The sequence below is a fragment of the Passer domesticus genome, chromosome 18 (assembly GCF_036417665.1).
Source record: "Passer domesticus isolate bPasDom1 chromosome 18, bPasDom1.hap1, whole genome shotgun sequence".
Classification (NCBI taxonomy): Eukaryota; Metazoa; Chordata; class Aves; order Passeriformes; family Passeridae; genus Passer; species Passer domesticus.
The window spans coordinates 1,708,695-1,726,037 of record NC_087491.1 but is presented as its reverse complement, the minus strand read 5'-3'; positions in this window follow the sequence as shown (position 1 = coordinate 1,726,037).

Genomic DNA, 17,343 nt, shown 5'->3' with positions numbered 1-17,343 from the left:
CCTGGTGCCTGAGCGGCCAGCACGGCACAGGGCAGGTGGCCATGGCACAAGCCCCCAGCCAGGGATCCCCTCTGGCTCTGGGCAGTGACACCAGCCCTGAGAAAGAGGCCCAGGGCAGGATTCCATGGCCACCAACCATCACAATGGCTCCGGGCATTGGTTGCCATGGCACCAAACTAAGGAATGGGTCCCCATGGTCCTTGCCATGGCACCTGGTGGCACCAACGAGTGTCACTGCAATTGTCCCTGGAACAGCCCCGGCACTGCTTTGTCCTGAGGGTTGCCGTGGCAGCCGAGTGCCGGGGTCGGCTGTTACTTGTCTCTGCCCCAGCACGGGAAAAGGTGGTTCTGGGCAGGCAGTGCTTTCGAAGAAGGAGTCTGGACTCTTGCTTCTTCGGTCTTCAGTTGAGTTTATTGTTTCTTATCTACAAAGTTTTTCTGTCTGTCCAGCCGAGGTCTGATCAGCAAGACAGCCAAGGGCACTCTCTCCCGCCCACGGGGCGGTTGTTTCTTTCATAGTGAAAACTACGTATTAGATATGTACCTTCTATTTCCAATACTCTTCACCCTTGTTGGCAAGTGTACCTTCACCATGAACCAATCCACACGTGGCAACATCATCCTGAACATGGATGCCAAGGAGAAGAAAGAAGGACAGGGCACGCCCAAATCCCTCCATCTTAGAACCCCTGATCCCCATGTATAGAATTCCAAACCCCGCTGTACAACATACAAAACCCCCCTGTACACTGCTCTAATTTTTTTTTCCTTCACCCTGTGATTCCTACTACTGTGCCACTTAAACTTTTGTGACCTGTAATTCTTCATATCAGGTTGGCAATTTGCTCCATGAATTAAGATCGAATTTCCAGGTGTCTTTGGCTTCCTGCCAGGGTCTCCGAGCCCCTGCCAGGGCTTTGAGACATCCAGTGCATCCAGAGAGATGTCCTGGGTTCCGACACCAAGGACAGCAACAGCTCTGCAGGCAAGTGGCCATGGAACCTGGCTGCAGAAATGGCTCCTTGGGGTGGTTTCCAAGGAAACCTGAACTGATGAGGGTTGCCATGGCACCCAAACCCAGCAGTGGGGTCACTGCAGTGTCCATGGCAACAGTCCCTTGCAATGGCCCAGTGCAGGTTGGGATGATGATCCACCCTAACAGCTGGCCCAGGGCAGGTCTGCAGTGGCCTTGGTGACAGCTTGGGCTGGCACACACTTGAGGAGGATGTCTGTTTTCAACGGGGAAACTCAGGAGTTTTAGATTGCTTCAAAAATTAAAGAAGGCAATATCCTCTTTGGCTGTGTGCAGCCGGGTCTCCAAGCAAAGCTGGTCCCAGTTGAGTGAGGAGAGAAAAATGGGCTTGGGGAATGTGGAGCAAGGTTGTCCACACTGCGTCAGACCTCAAGGCACAGATTCTCTGAGCAGGCCAGAGCTCCTTAAGAGAGTTCCTGCTGGATCAATATCAGTCACTGAATGCTGCAATCACCTCTTGTGTAACAAGAACAGCAATAAGAGACACCCTTTAAAGTAGGAACACATATTTCCTAGCAGATCTTTGAAATATTTCTCCATAACTGTAAAAGGAAACCTCCTAATGAACTGCACTAGAGTGGAGGTAAGTCAAGGCAGAGCCATGGTTTGTCAGGACTTGCTTGATCCTAATGAGCCCTGTGGTGCATTTGGAGCTGAGCCCTGGAACCTCAGGGCCTCAGAGGAGATTGCACAAACCTTTCCAGGAGTCCAAGTCAGAGGAAACACCTAAAGTTTCTCAAAGAAAGAATGGGTCCCACTGAGGCCCATCCCCAACACAGGCTCCTCATGGACTCCTTGGAGGAGAGAACTGGAGGCCAGGATGGCACAAAAACCTCTCAGAGACTCATTGGGGAAAGGAATATCCAAAGTACCTTAAACACCTGGAGTGTCTCAAAGCATTACTGATCCCCACTGAGTGTCAGTACAAAGATCTCAAGGGACTCCTAAAAGCAGATAACTGGGGCCATGATTGCACAAACCTCTCACAGAGTTTGTATCAAAAGGAAAACAACAAGTACCTTCAAAAAACTGAAGTACCTTGAAGCATTAATGAGCCCCACTGAGTATTGTTAATGACAAAGCCTCTCCAGGGACTAATTACAGCAGATAATTGGAAGCCATGATTGCACAAACCTCTCAGAGACTCCAAGCCAAAAGCAAAACCCAAAGTCCTTTGAAAAACCTGCAGTCCCTGGGAGCATTCAGGAGCCCCCAGGGCCATTGCTGAGCAAGGTTCCCCAGGGACTCCTTCCAGCAGATCCTTGAGGCCACTGGGATGTGGGCTAGGGGGGGATGCTGAGGGCAGGACAAGGGGCTGACAGTGCCCAGCCTGGCTGGGGCTGTGCCAGGAGGCCCCAGGGCCTCAGGACGAGGTGTCTCCTCCCAGCCCTTGGTGGCACAGACCCTGCTGTGCCCCAGGACTCCAAGACTTGTCTTCTCTTTGTCCCCACCTGTCATCAGTGCCTCCAGTTCTCTGCTCTGCCTGGGGCCTGGGGACACTTTCTGAGTCGTGTCCCTCAGTGGGACCCATTAAATGTCCAAGCAACTTTGGAGTTGGATTCTGACTTGGAGTTCTGGAGAGGTTTCTTCATCTGCCTCTCAGAGACTGATGTTCAGGGCCTGAGCACAAAGCCCCAGAGGGTCATTCAAGTCCTGGTGCTGTGTCTGTGCTGCTGAGCTGGGCTGGGGTCCTGGCACAGAGGCAGCTTCTGGTAAGCAAGAAGAGTTTCAAAAGCACATTTCTCTTGATGAGCAGCTCTTCTGCCAGCCCAGCAGGGCTGGGGCACTGCCTGCAGCCAGCCCAGGCACAGCCCAGAGGCACAGAGAGCTTCAATCAGTCAGGGCTGGGAAGGTGCTGAGAAGTGCCTGGGACAGAATCACTGAGAGCCCTTAGCACAGGAACCTCTGGCTGCAGGACAATGCAGCTGCAGCTCCTGGAGCCATCTGCTAAAGCTGGAACATCCCAATGCTTGCAGACCCTGTGAGTACAACTCTGAATATTTCTGGTGCAGGGGAGGTTCAATGCTCATGAAACTCTGACATGCTGAGGGGTTCTTATCAGTCATAGAATATTTCCAAGACAAAGATTTTTATAATGAGGAAATTTGGAAAGGCGTTGTATTCAAGTTCCTACTATTGGAGAATGGCAGGGAGAGGGGATAAACAGTAAAGGACGATAATTAATTATGAATTATTAATTTTGACAAGTGCCTAAGACATCTGAACTGTTAGTTTTAATGATCAATAGGTTCACAGGAGATCCCTAATGTGCTTTCAGCCCCTCTGCCCATGGACAGCACCAGCATCCACTTTGCTGGACCCATCAGGCTCAGTCTGAGTTGTCCTTTCTCCAAGATGCAAACAGAACCTGCCCCCAGCCAGTGCCCTGCAAACAGGCAGGGTTCTGTAGGGCCAAGGAGAGTGCACAGAGATTTGGGGTCTGTGAGTGCTAGCAGGGAGAGATCAGGCGCAGGGAAACACCTGCAGGAGGAAAATCTCCAGGAAGCAGAGAGAAGATCAGGGAAGGAGAGAAAGCAAAACCCAGCAATGCTGAGGCAGGGAGAGTTTAGAGATGTCCACAGGAGCCCCTCCAGTGCAGCCCCTCCCTCTGAACAAGCCCCCTCCCTCCTGTCCCCCAGCCAAGCCTCTGCCCTCAGGGCCAGGGCTCCAAGGCGTGAAGCCCCTCCTGTGCAGGCAGAGCTGCAGCAGAGCTGTGGGGCAGCTCTGCAGCCCCAGGCCCAGTTCCCTTTGCAGAGCACAGGGCTGGGAGCAGCTGCCCGGCCCTGGGGGCTCTGGGAGGGGGCACAGCTGGCTCAGGGTGACACTGTGCTCAGTGCCCGGCTCTGGGCAATGCTGTCAGTGCAGCCAGGGAAGGAGCTGCATCTCCCTTCATCCAATGCCAGCATAAGGACACTTGCAAGTCTCCCTGAGATTTCAGTCCAAGCTGGGAGCTTCAATGCAGGGTGCAAACCTGTCCTAGAGCATCTCTGAGTTATAAGGTTTATGGAGAGAGGTGTTCTGACACTGAAAATGCTGCTGGGCTGGTGAAATGAACAACGTGAGTCCTGGGCTACACATGTGTCTTGTGGTGGTCCTCCCGTGTGTGAGGACATGAGGCTTGACTCCATTTTGCTCAGAAGGCTGATTTATTATGTTATATAATATATCAAAATACTACATTAAAACTATACTAAAAGAACAGAGAGAGAAGAAGATCAGAAGGCTACCAAGACCAAGAATCGAATAGAATAGAATAGAATGCATAACAAAATCCTGTGACTGCTCACAGCCTTGGCACAGGTGGCTGTTATTGGTCGCTAATTGAAAACAATCCACATGGACCAATGGAAGATGCACCTGTTGCATTCCATAGCAGCAGATAGTTATTGTTTACATTTCTTTCCTGAGGCTCTCAGCTCCTCAGGACAGGAAAAATCCTAGGAAAGGTTTTTTCATAAAATATCGTGGCTACACATGTGGAGCTGGGCTGTGGTGGATCCATCTGCACTCAGCAGCATGTGGTGATTTTTAAGGAAAGCATTGGAGTGTGAACATCCTCCACTTGTAAAAAGTGAAAGCCCAGAGAAACTCCAAACAGCATGAGGTGAGAGACATTCTCCTCTCAGTCTCCACTCATCGCCTTGCCTCAGGAAATTCACTCTGTGCTACCAGAGGGCAGCAGAAATGCTGAAGATTTCTGAAACCAAAGAATACCAGCAGAGATATGAGGGAACTTCAATAGAAAACTTCAGAATTCTTAAACATAAAAGGGTGTCTCTGTGTGTTACAGAGGAGGGTGTATGGGAAATGGCTTTGATTTTGGTTACAGGTATCTCCTCTAACTCTTCACTCTCCTTTCTCCATGAACAGGTCCCCATGGCCAGCCACAGCAAATGTCCAACAGCAGCTCCATCAGCCACTTCCTCCTGCTGGCACTGGCAGACACACGGCAGCTGCAGCTCCTGCACTTCTGCCTCTTGCTGGGCATCTCCCTGGCTGCCCTCCTGGGCAACGGCCTCATCATCAGCGCCGTAGCCTGTGGCCACCACCTGCACACGCCCATGTTCTTCTTCCTGCTCAACCTGGCTCTCAGCGACCTAGGCTGCATCTGCACCACTGTCCCCAAAGCCATGCACAATTCCCTCTGGGACAGCACAACTATCTCCTATACAGGATGTGCTGCTCAGCTCTTTTTCTTTATGTTCTTCATCTCAGCAGAGCTTTCCCTCCTGACCATCATGTGCTACGACCGCTACGTGTTCATCTGCAAAGCCCTGCACTACGGGATCCTCCTGGGCAGCAGAGCTTGTGCCCACATGGCAGCAGCTGCCTGGGCCAGTGCCTTTCTCTATTCAGTGCTGCACACAGCCAATACATTTTCCCTGCCCCAGCGTCATGGGAATGTCCTGGGCCAGTTCTTCTGTGAAATCTCCCAGATACTCAAGCTCTCCTGCTCCAAATCCTCTCTCAGGGAACTTGGGCCCGTTGCTGGTAGTGTCTGTTTATCATTGTGTTGTCTTGTGTTCATTGTTTTCTCCTATGTGCAGATCTTCAGGGCTGTGCTTAGGATCCCCTCTGAGCAGGGACGGCACAAAGCCTTTTCCACCTGCCTCCCTCATCTGGTTGTGGTGTCCTTGTTTATCAGCACGGGCACATTTTCTCATCTGAAGCCCCCCTCCATCTCCTCTCCATCCCTGGATCTATCAGTGTCAGTTCTGTACTCAGTTGTGCCTGCAGCCATGAACCCCCTCATCTACAGCCTGAGGAACCAGGAGCTCAAGGCTGCAGTATGGAGACTGATGACTGGATGCATTCAGGAACATTAAACTGATTGCCGATTTGCAAATCAATTGTAATAAAAATCACCTTTGATACTTCTTCTTGGTTTCAGTTTGCAGGTTCCTTTTCTTTGTTTTACTTTTTTAATATTATCCAGAAAGAAATGTAATTGTTTGTGCCATTCTCTCATTTTTTTTTCTCTCCATCATCCCTGAGACCACAGACTGAGTCAATGAGGGGCTGTGCTCTCCGTGGCTATAAACAAAATAAAGGATCTCCCAGCAATGTTTTCTACATAGATGTCCTTTTGTTACCTTCTCTGGAGCTGCAGCAGCAATGTCTGTGTGCAGAGCTGGGGGCAGATCAGTGCTGGCACAGCAGCTGTGCCCAGCAGCAGCAGCAGCAGCACTTGGTGTTGCCAGTGCTGCTGCCGTGGCCCTGCCCCGCTGCCCTGCTGGCCCTGGTGTTGCTGTAGGGCCTGAGTGCTCTCGGGGCCGGGCACAGTCCTGGGGGTGGCAGTGCCGGGGCTGCAGCAGGGACAGGCCATGTGCACTGCTGGGGCAGCGCTGACGCCTCAGGCCAGGCCCTGGGGGCTCCAGGCTCCTTGCCCAGGCTCTCTCAAGAACACACCCAGGCCAATGCTCAGCACAGAAAAGCCCCAGGGTGAGCAGCCCCAGGCTGGCCGTGGGCAGGCTGGGGGCAAACAGCATGGCTGGGGCTCTGCAAGGGCCCTGGGGGAGAGGGGAAGGAACAGCAGAGCAGGGGCTGATCCATCCCCAGTGCTCTGCACAACCCAGGGCAGCGTCCCAGAGCATCCTCATGGAGCTGCCAGCAACATCTCCCCTCTGCAGCCCTGGCCACTCCCCCAGCTCACAGAGGTGCTCCATCCTTGCAGGCACAGCCACGGCAGCACTGGCTCAGGAGCCCCTGTTTGCATTGCACAGAGCAGACAGGAGCACCCCCATTCTGTTGCTGTGGGGACATGAACCTGAGGGAGCACAAATGCCATCAGCCCCTGGGGCCAGCAAGGGCTGGGGGACACCAGGGAAACCACTGAGCTTTGTCCTGGCCTCTGCAGCCAGCCAGAAAGTTTGTTCCCATCAGCTGGGAGTTTCCTGTCCCACTGCAGATGGTGTTCCACAGAGCCAGGGCTGCCTGGCAGCCACCCCAAACTGCCCTGAGCATTTCCTTGGCTTCACCTTTGCTTTCTTTACTCTTCCTGCTACAGATTTCTTACTGTTGCCCACCCCTGTTCCCTCCCCTGCAAACAGCCCATCCCTGTTTGCCCTTTCCTCTCTTCCCCACTCCCCATTGCAGGTCCTGACTTGGCACCATGGGAACATCCCTTGGGCAGCAGCATCATCCTCCAAGTGCTGCAGGAATTGTCTGCAGGCTCCTGCAGTGCCTCGTGCTGCTCCCTTGCCAGAGGCACCCCAGGCCATGGGGGCACATCTGGGCTGCTGTGTCTGCCTGTGGGGCTCCCTGTTCTGGGCAATGAGGAGGAGCTGCAGAGGCTCTGCAGGACTGACAGGATGGGCTTTGGGGCTGGCAGGAGAAGCTGAGGCACCTGGGCTGCTGCAGCTTCTGAAGAAGAGGCCCAGGGCTCATTGTGCAACTGCTCCAATAGTGATTTCAGAGAATCCCAGAATCTGCAAGGCTTGAAAAGTCCTTGGAGATCATCAAGTCCAACCTGTGCCCTGACACTGCCTTGTCTCCCCTGAACCTCCTCTTCTCCAGGATAAACAATTGCAGCTCATTCAGCTGCCCCTCACATGACTTGTGTTCTAGTCCCCTGACCAGCCTTGTTGCCCTTCTCTGGACACAATCCAGCCCCTCCATGTCCTCCCTTAATTGGGGTCTGCAGAACTGGACACAGCACTTGAGGTGCTGCCCAACCAGTGCCCAGCACAGGGGAAGAATCACTGCCCTGCTCCTGCTGGCCACACCATTCCTGATCCAGGCCAGGAGCCATTGGCCTTCTTGGCCACCTGGGCACACTGCTGCCTCATGTCCAGCCTGCTGTCCATCAGTCCCTGCAGGTCCCTTTCTGCCTGGCTGCTGTCCAGCCACTCTGTCCCCAGCCTGTGGCACTGCAGGGGTTGTTGTGGCCCAAGTGCAGGACCTGGCACTTGGACTTGTTCAACCTCACCTTGTTGGATTTGGTCCCTGGATCCAGCCTGTCCCGGGTCCTACCCTCCAGCAGATCAACACCCCCCAGCCAACTTGGTGTCACCGTGCTCCCATGAGGCCCCAGAGTGTCCCAATGGTCTCTATGATTCCATGAGACCAATCAGTTGCACAATGTCCATTTGGTTCCAGGGGTCCCCTTGGTGTCACAAAGTCCCTAGGATCCTTGTGTCCTGCAGTTTCACAATGGATCCTTGGTTCCATGAAGTCTGGCAGTGCAGCAATGCTCTCCTTGGTTCCACGGCGTCACAATGGCCTCTTGGTCCCAAGGGCCACACAGCGTCAAACATGTTTCCTTCTTTTTATGAGCCCCTGCAAAGCAGCACTGGCCCCTTTGTTCCATGGGGCAAAACAGTGTCACAATTGTTCCCTCAGTTCCCAGAGTCCTTGCAATGGAGCAATGGCCCCTTGATCCCATTGTCCCCAGGCTCTCCCAAGGGTCTCCTTGGTTCTGCAGTGGCACAATGGCCCCTTGGTTCCACAAGGCCCTGCAGTGTCACAGTGGCCTCTGTGGTTCCACCAGGACCCAGACTGTCACAATGGACTCCTTGCTTCCATCCAGCCCCACAGTGTCACAATGGCCCCTTGGCTCTGTGGTGCCATGTCATACACAGTGTCACCACAGTCCTCTTAGTGCCACCAGGCCCAGCAGTGTCACAATGGCCCCTTGTTTCCCCAGGGCCTGCAATGTCACAATAATCAGTGAATCAACCAGGCTGGAAAAGACCTTGGAGAGCACCAAGTCCAAAGTGGGACCCAACACAACCTTGTCACCCAGACCATGGCACTGAGTGCCACATCCACTCTTTTCTTAAGCACTTCCAGGGATGTTGACTCACCCATTTCCCTGGGCAGCCAATTCCTGTCACCTAACGCTGTGCTGCCCAACCAGTGCTCAGCACAGGGGAAAAATCACTGCCCTGCTCCCATACCATTCCTGATCCATTGGAGTCCCAGGGGTTGGATGCGGAAAATGGTGGGGAAGGGGTGAGGACAAATTATTATTTCTTGTCAGCCATGAAGGTCTTGATTTTCATATGTATTCAGACTGCATTAGAAGGTGCTGAAGATTGATATCAACTGGAGATTGGTGAAATCAACCTATGAACAGGAAGAGAAAACTTAACACGACAAAACAATTCCCGCTTCATTGCTTTGAATATAGTACATTCACTTTGAAAACACTTCACATATCTGTCTAATTAACCACAGAAGAATTGAAAACTTAGATTATTCCCTGGGTCTTTTCTTGTTCAGGTATTTTGAAAAAATGTTTAGGAACTTTTCTCACTGAATTCCTAAGCTGAAGAGTCAAGAAAGAAGAGGCCTCTGGAGGAGTAAATTTCATCATGAACCTCCAAGTGGCTGAGGATCCATCCCCACCAGAGAAGCAATGAACAGCAATGGGCACAGCTTTGTGGCTGCCCCAGCTTTGGGGTGGGCCCTGGGCCTGGAGCAGGAGCAGCTCTTGAGGGCCCCAAGGCTGGGGCTCTTGTGCTGGCCTGGGCACATGGGATGGCAGCAGGGGCTGAAGAGCTCTCAGCACCTCAGCCAGAGGGGAGCAGGGCAGCCAGGGAGCCTCCTTTGGCCTTGGTTCAGCACCTTCCCCCATGGCTGGGGCTGAGTCCTGTGTGAGCTGCAGCTGCTGCTGTGCCCTTGGCAGGGGCTGAGGCCGTGGGGCCAGTGGCCAGAGCAGCCTGGCCTGAGCAGAGCTGTGGAGCCAGAGCCGGCTGGGCTGGGCTGGGGAGAGGCCCTTGGTGCTGCCCAGAGCTCAGGGCAGCTGGCAGAGCTTGCAGGAAGCTGGGCTGGGCTCAGAGAGCCTGCCCCAGAAACCATCAGTGTCCATCTCAGCCTGGCTGAGCGGGCAGGGGCAGGACTCAGGCCAGGCCTTGTGGGGCAGGGCCAGTGCCCGTGCAAGGCTTTGAAAACAGGCAAGTGCCCCAGAGAGGAGGCTGCTCTGTGCCCTTGAGGGCATGGACAGAGCAGGGAGGGGGCCCAGCACATTTGTCAGTGCCAGCCTCTGTTCCCAGCCCTTGGCAGCCCTGGCTGCTGAGCCCAGCTTTGGCCTGGGCTGAGTTTGGCTGTGGCCCAGCTCCATCCTCCTGCGGGGCTCAGGGCCTGTTCCCGGCCATGGCCAGCCCTGGCCGGCCTCTCTGCTGGCCCAGAGGCCGGCAGAGCCAGGGCCAGGGCTGTCTGTGCAGGCCCACAGGTGCCAGGGGCTGTGCAGGAGCTGGCAGAGGCTGCCCAGCAGGGAGGCCATGGGGCACAGAGCCCCAAGGCTGCTGTGGGCACCACGGCACAGGGGCCGTTCCCAGCCGCAATGCTCCTGGCCTGGGCTGGGCCTGCACAGGGACTGGGCCACCATGGCTGGGCCAGCACAGGGCCACCAAGGGGCCACACAGCCGCTGCCGGGGCTGACAGCAAGGCCAGGCACACACAAGCAATTGCTGAGCATGGCCTGCGCTGGCCAGGGCTGACTGTGCCACAGGCAGAGCTCAGCTGCCCTTGGGGGCTGCAGGAACAGTCAGGAGCCCAAAGAGCCTCCATGGCTGTGCTGGAGACCAAGGCTGGAGCAGGGAAATGCAGGGCTGCTGCGGGATGGGGAGGGCATTGAATTCCAGAACACACCTCAACTCTCTGATGATCCCGGCACCATGCTGGGCCCTGTTTCAAACTGGAGCAGAGCAGATGTTGATGGGACAGGAGCCCTGTGGGGCTGTCAGGGACCTGCAGCTTGCAAGGTGCTCTGCTCTCCCTCAGGTGCTCTCAGAGAGATCCAATCCCAGCTGGGCACCTCAGGGCACAAGTGGCACTGCCTGTTCATGGGCACACAACTGATGTCTGCCTGGAAAGGGGCACAGGTTTCAGTATCTGTTAGTTTCATAATATGCAAGAAAATCTTTATTATTTGGGTCACTTCAGTACTTGTAAGAAATGGCAGAGTTTTCCCATCAGGAGCAGGAATTTCCTGGATCTCATCTACTGATGGCAGGAGAAGAAATACTGATCTTCCCCTCTACCTTTTCCACCAACATGTAGTCTAGTATTTAATGTCCCTCTTCCATAAGGTGTTTCCAGCTCTGCTGTTTAAATGGCCATGTCTAAGGACATCTCTTCACTAGACCATGTGGATCTATGTCCTTCCTGCTGCTTCCAGATTTCCTCCTCCAGGTGCTCTCTGGTCATTCAAGTGCCTCTCAACTGATTGGTTTCATGCTTTGAGCTTCAGTAAGTTGCCCAGTCTTTCTGAAGTTCAAATAAATATCACATTAGTCATCATCTTAATTGTATTTCTATCACAGAATTACCTTTTCTTATGTCTTTGTCTGAAGCTGTTCCTCTATGGAAATCTCTTGGGGATGGGGGATATGTCAGATGCTGCTGGATCACCACAGAGAGCTGAAGGAAGAGCTGTGGTGGTTATTAAACTGCTCAAATGTTCAACTTGTGTTTGTTGGCAAGAAACCTTTCTGTGCCTCTGAGTGTCACCAGGCCCTGAGCCCAAAGGACACAAACCTGATGAGTTGTGGTTCTCACTGCAGGGGCACTTGGACCTTGGCTCTGCACAGGAGAGCCCTTCAACCCCTTTCTCTCTTTTCCTCCCTCTAGGCATGGAGGGAGCTTGTGACTTCAGCACGTGACTCGTGTGTGCAAAGAGCAAATCTGGGCAGAATCAGGGCAGGGAGGGTTTGGGGTGACCTTGGGATCTGTGCTGGGCACAGAAGGTGTTTTCCATTGCTCTGAGACTGTCTGCTGAGGAAAGTGGATTTAATATCCAGCAGAGGAATGACTTTTGCATTTGATGGAGCTGTGCCTTCTCCTGGCTTTGTTGGCTGACAATAAATGAACATCCCTCTGTGTCTTAGGTAGCTCCTTCTCCAAGGAAAGCAGGTGGGAGTTGGAGCCAAGGAGCTGAAAGCTGCAGGTGCAGCCTGGGCTGGAGGGAGCTCAGATTTGCACAAGGCTGCTCTGAGTGCCAGGGCTTGGATGGGGGAAATGGTCGGGAGGGGGTAGGGACAGAGTCTGATTGATTGTCAGCCATGAAGGGTCTTGATTTTCATATCTATTCAAACTGCATGAGGAGGTACTTGGATTCAGGGTCAATTGGAGATTGCACATATCAATTTATGATCAGGAAAAAAAATAGAAACTACCTGAAAAATGTTTTCTCACTGTCTTTTTAAATAGAATCTATTCAGTTTCAATGGGCTTCAGAAATGTGCCTAACTAACCACAAATGATTTGAAAACTGAAATGAAATTATTCCCAGAGGCTTGGCTTGTTAAGGTGTTCTGGATGTTAACGAGCCCTGGGACACTGAATTCCTGTACTGAAGAGCTGAAGGCTGAATAAGCCTCTGCAGCAGTACAATCCAGCAGAAGCCCCCAAGTTGCTGAAGATGTCAGCAGCCCCCACTGAGGCCATCCCTGCCCAGAGACCATGGGGGAATGGGCAGACAAGGAGAGCGTCCCTGGGGCTGGGCCAGCAGAACTCAGAGGCACCAGCAGCTCCAGCTGGGAAATGGAGTGTGGAATGTGGCTAGGAAAGCCCTGCCTGGGCTGTGCCAAGCAGGACAGACAAACCCTGACCCCCATCCCCCAAACAACTCTCTCAAAGAGACTTTTAAAAGGAATTACAATTGTGTGTGTGCTCTGAGTTAGATGCAATAGAGAAATACCTACAAGAGATTCTCGGGAGCTCAAAACTACAAAACAGCCTTTACTGGGAATTTTAGAAAATCAGAGAAACTTCGGCAAAAGTTTTTTTAGGACATTGTTGTGATTTTGGTTTTTTAATTTAAGATTTTTCTAATTTTGAGATTTCTTAATTAATGTATTGATGAGTGTGGCAGTTTTTAATGTTGGTTAACTATTTATATATTTATTTTGTTGTGAGATAGGTTTACAAGAAAGGTAAAGTAGGCTTAAAATTTGAAGAGGGTATAAAGAAAATTTTAATGAAAGTAACTAAAAGGTAAAAGGTAGTAAGAATTAAAATACATTCTTTAGAACGCTTTCTTTTCAACTAGTTTTTTTTTACTGACAGTGCAGAGAAACAAAATTTCTAGTTGGTTTACTATTTCTAGGATAGCCTTTTTTACTTTACTTAGGGAGAGAAAGTTTTCTTCTTAAGGTTATGGAGTTTTTTTAACAACAGAAAAAAATAGTTTTTTTGTGGCTCTTAATTTTGTAATGGATAACAGTTGTCTGGGGAACTTTGTTATTGTGAAGTTGATTTTATTGCTATAAGCTTTTTTACAGATTGTTGATGGTCCATGTTGACTTATGTATTATTGTTTTAAAGATTAGCTCTTTAAAGGTAAAAGTTTTTATTACTTATCTTTAAAACTATTTTTATCTCTGGGAATAGAGATCTTCTCTTGGGGATACTGAATTGCTTTTTTTTTTTCTGTTTAAACTTTTAATGAAATTACAGTTATTTTAACGTTTGTTTATTGTAGTATGGAGGTTTTTGTTTGATATTAACTTGAATATTTTTACTTTTTATTATTTTATTTCCTATAAAAAGAGATTTTTCTTTATAGTTTATAAAAGGATTTTCATTTTAAGATTAAGGTATTCTTCAGCTTTTTCATTTGGGATTTAATTTCTTCTTTACTGACTTTGATGGGTTTATACTGTTTTTTTATATACTTGTACTTTGCTTTTTTCTTTTACTTGAGGGAGGATTGAAGTATTGAAAGGACTAACACCTGACCTGCCGGTAATCTGTGGTGGAAGTTGTGGTTGGGTTGTGTTAGGATTAGTTTTGTGGTTGGTTTTTGGCTTTTTTTTGTGTTTAATTTTGGGTGTTGGGTTATTTTGTATTCGTTGTAGATTGTAGAGGTTTTTGGTTTTAGTTGTGTTGGGGGAGGGGGACTTGATGGTAAGATTTAAATAGCAGTGGCTGGCTTTGTTCTGGTTAGGGTATTGTAGGCTCTTTTGTTTTCCTGTTTGGTAGTTGTTGGGGTTTGGTTTGGTCAGAATGGGGCCCATGGGGGGGTGGCCTGGGGAGGGGGGAAGGGGCTCGGCCCGGGGCAGGGCTGCTTGGTTTGGTTTCGTTCAGATGGGAGCCAGGGCTGGGGCCTGCTGGTTCTTGGTTGAGTGAAAAAGAAAGAGGAGGTTCCTGGATTTTGTCATCTTTAACATACATGTTCCACAGAGGTGTGTTCAGTATCTTAGTGGTTTTACAGATTGTCAGTTACACAAAAATTTCTGCATTACTTTTTAAAACTCTTCTCATGTTAAACTACAACAGACATTCAATCAACAAAAAACACTTCTCAAAGCCTTGACTTGGCCCGTTCAACTTCACAAACTCTAAGCTTGTTCAATTTAATGTTAATCAAAATTTGCAAGAGCACAGAAACAGAAAAAGAAGACACAGAAGGAGAGAAAGACAACAAAGATACAGAGAAGCACACACACAGCTACCAGCTCCTGGATTCCAGCGGTGTTCAGACAGAAACACCAAGAAGAGGTAGGGTCAAGATGTGTGCTTGCCCTGTGGTCAGCCTTATATTCCCCTTGGTCTTCCTGGGCCCTTCCCCCAGGTGGGACTTGGGCTCATTTGGTCACTCAGGAGCTGGGCTGGGGGCTGCAGAGGTGGCTGTGGAGCATTGCCTGTGCTATGCCAGGGACTGGCAGACGCTGCTGGGCTGGGATAGAGGCTCTGGGGGGCTTGGGGTTCCAGGGCAGGGCAGGGCTGGATCTGCCACTTCCTCCCTCACACATGAAATGTTTTGAGCCAACAATCTCCTCCAGTCTGTCACAGTAAGGTGATGTTGGAGGTGAAATCCCAATTCTGGCCATGGACACCTGGCTGAGAATGACAGTAGGAATGAAAGGACAGAATCCCAGTGTTTGGAAGGCAGGCATGAGTCTCAGTGGGCCAAGGCAAATCAGACTTGTCAGTAAGGACAGGTTTTGTCTGGGAGCTATCTTTGCATGTATGGAATTTTGGAGGTGGAAACCCAGTCTCGGCCATGGGTGCCTGGAGAAGCAGGACAGTTCGTTCTGACAGGAAAGAAAGCATGGAGCCTTTCCCAGTGTTTTAGGGACAGATGAGAGATGACCCTTGTGAAACCACTGCCAGCCAGACTTGTCCTGGCAATATTCCAATGGGAACAATCCCTGGATATAAGGAAATTTGGAGGTGAAACCCCAGTTCTGGCCATGTGTACTTGGAGAAGGACAGTTCTTTTCCACTGGGAAGGAAAGCCCAGAGCCCCAGTGTTTCAGAAGCAGATGAGAAGAGACCCTCAATATGCCAAGGTCAGTTGGAACAGTCAGGCAGTCCATGCGAGGCCAAACCAGCCAGACCTGTTCTGTGTTCCCTTGGTTTTATGGTACCCCATAGTGTCATAATGACCCCTTGCTTCCATGAGGTCTTGCAGTGTCACAATGGTCTCCATGGTTCCACAGGCACCACAATGACACATGACTCCTCTATTCCATGAGCCCTGCAATGTCACAATCGACCTTTGCACTCTGGGGGTTTACAGTGTCACAATGGTCTCCTCTGGCTCCACAGTCTCACAATGGACCACTGATGATATAAGGCCCCACAATATCACAATGGACCTTTGGTTCCATGCAGCCCTGCAGTGTCACAAAGGCCTCTTGGTTTCACCAGGCCCCACAGTATCAAAATGGTCCTCTTGATTCTGTGGGGACCCCTAGGGTCACAATGGTCTCATCTCACTGGTTCCAGGAGGCCTCAGAGTGTCACAATGCTTTGCTTATTCCATGTGGCCTCATAGTGTCACAATGATCTCCATGATTCCATGAGTCCCCTTCATGTCACAATGCCCCCTGGTTCCATGAGATTGTGAAGTCTCTTACCGGTGTCTCCATGGCTCCATGACACCCCAAAGTGTCATTATGGTCTCCACGGTTCCATGAGATCCTGGGGTGTCACAATGGTCTCTTGGTTTGATGGGGCCTCTCCGTGTCCCAATGATCCCTATATTCCATGGAGCCATGCGGCGTCAACAGTCACCACTTGGTTCCTTGAGGTACAGCAATGTCACATTGATTTCCACGATTCCATGAGGCCCCAAAGCATCACAATGGTCCCTTGGTCTCACAGGGCCCCACAGTGTCACAATGGTACCTTGGTCTCACAGGGCCCCACAGTGTCACAATGGTCCCTTGGTTCCGTGGGCCCTGTGCTGCTGCATTCCCCCCTCCCCTTCTCAGCCCACCCTGCCAGCTGACAAATGCTCCTTGGGCCTCGGCCTTGGCCGACAGCCCCTGGGCTCAGCTCCTCGGCAGCTCAGCACAAACACTGTCTGCTCCAGGCACTGCTGCTGCCCAACCAGCTCCTGGTTGCTGTAGGAGCAGCCCTGGGAGCTGCTTTTGTTCCCTCAGTAGCACAACATCCTTGTTCTCACACTGCCAAAGAAAGCTGTTGATGCCAAGTGCGGCCAGGATGAACCATTGCTGTGACTGAAGCCCCTCTCTTGGGGCCCTACAAACAGTGCTGCAAAAGGAGCCCCTTGGAGCTCTCCTGGGCCAGCAACTCCCTCTGAGTGGGGCCTCTCCCAGCTGGGAACTCTCTCGTTTGCTGCACTTGGGGATCCTGAACAATGAGGGAGCCTGAGCTGATCCCCCCCCTCCTCCAGGCTCAACCCTTCACCCGCTGGGGAGATACAAAAGCATCCACAGGGAGCATTTCCTGCCCTCAGGGGAATTTCTCACAGGTGCCTTGCACTGACTCTTTGTGTCACTGTGCACACAGGAGTGCCTGTGCTGGGAAAATGTGGCGGAAATGCTGCTCTCTGAGGGGTTGGATTGCCTTGGATAGCTGAGTCAGTCAGGCCTGTGAGTGAGGTTAAATCATGAGGTCTAAGCTAAATTAAATGCTTCTAAAAGTTGCTATTGGGCCAAGTTGTTACATTTAATATAAGTCATTAGCTAAGTTAAATAGTGTTAAGTGTTATTCCGCTTTTAAATTACAAAGTCATAGGTTGTAAGTTGGGTTAATACTATTAAGTGCTGTTCATTTGCTACATTGTGAAGTTGAAGGTATCATTTAAGGTTAAGGTATCATTTAAGGTTAAGGTATAAGTGAAGTCCTGTTAACTTTGAGCTCTGTTAAGCTTTTAGGCCATGTTCCTTTTATCCTTGCTCTCACTGTCCTTTTGTCAAACGAGCACAGGGACAATTCATGGTTCATTTCTGGTTTGATTGCCTGGATTTTGTTTGGCTTTGTCATTGGTTTGTGTCTTTGTTGTGCCTGAAATGTCCAATCAGGAGCAATAAGGAACTTTGTGGTGTTGTCCCTTAATATTAAATCTGATTTTTGCTGATCCCTTGCTGGGAATTTTTTCAGAGCTCTCA